The 1,209-nt window shown below is 37.3% G+C and overlaps 1 protein-coding gene across 2 annotated transcripts in view; it reads right to left on the reverse strand.

Moving 5' to 3' along the window:
* The window catches only part of LOC106872647 (integrin beta-3), an 82,904-nt gene that overhangs the window by 72,059 nt on the left and 9,636 nt on the right, over window positions 1-1,209 (reverse strand). The gene's annotated exons all lie outside the window — the stretch shown is intronic.

A 1,209-nucleotide genomic window follows, 5' to 3' on the forward strand; every position in this document is an offset into this window, starting at 1 on the left:
GTTTCTGTCTACCAAATCCGCTCACAAGGCTTCGACCGCCCCGAGGCAATAAAAGAAGACACTTGCCGAAGGTTCCATGCAGTGGGACTGAACTCTGAACCATGTAGATGGGAAGCAAAAGTCTAACCACATAGACACGCACACACACACATACAGACGCAAGTGTGGCTATGTGATATATGATCTCAAAACACAAATATTTTCGCATGTGATGACACAATTACGAACTCTAATGTTTTTTTATGACTGTCCTTTCTTTAATTTCGGCCATCCTCAGCCCCTTTTTCTATCGAATGCCTCCCCTTCTCTATGCTGGTCCTATGGAGGACATTCGTCCTCGGCCGTCTGGACTACTGCTCTCAACTGTGGTCACCTTACACTGTAGGATTAATAGCAGAACTTGAGGTGATTCAGCGATACTACAAGAGGAAGATTGCATCAATGGAACAGCTGAGCTACTGGGAGAGACTGAAAGAGCTACGACTCTACTTCCTGGAGCGAAGACGAGAGAGGTGTGAAGTGATATATGTGTGGAAGATACTGAAGGGGCTGGCACCAAACTTTGGAATTGAGAGTTATACCGGACCTCGAAATGGACGTCACTGCACTGTTCCAAAAGTCCCAAGATTAACATATGGGATATATTTTCTACTCTTAAATTTAAACTTATCATTATTCCTATTTTCATTTTTATTTTTATTATTATTATAATTACATTTACTTAAGATATCCATACTATTGGTATTAATTTTGAAATATAGATTTACACTATATGTTTCTCCACTCTTAGCTTGTATATTATTAGAGTCAACAGCGGTCAATTTATTAATTACAGTATCATACTTATTTCTATGAGATTTACTAAGTTTAAGTTTATTACTCACACCACTAACATTATATTTATCCAATCCGTTGTGTATCGATTTAGTATCATTATAATTTTTACTATCTTTATCCTTTTTACAATATATAATCTTATATCCTTTTATTCTTTTACTTGTTTCAGTCATTTGACTGCAACCATGCTAGAGCACCGCCTTAAAGGGTTTTAGTTGCAGAAATCGATCCCAGGACTTATTCTTTGTAAAATTAGTACTTATTCTATCGGTCTCCTTTGCTGAACCGTAAACACGCTTGTATCGGTTGCCAAGCGATGGCGTGTGGGGGTACAAACACAGACATACAAATATATATATATATATATATATA

This window comes from Octopus bimaculoides, chromosome 8 (genome assembly GCF_001194135.2).
Source record: "Octopus bimaculoides isolate UCB-OBI-ISO-001 chromosome 8, ASM119413v2, whole genome shotgun sequence".
In the NCBI taxonomy this organism is placed as follows: Eukaryota; Metazoa; Mollusca; class Cephalopoda; order Octopoda; family Octopodidae; genus Octopus; species Octopus bimaculoides.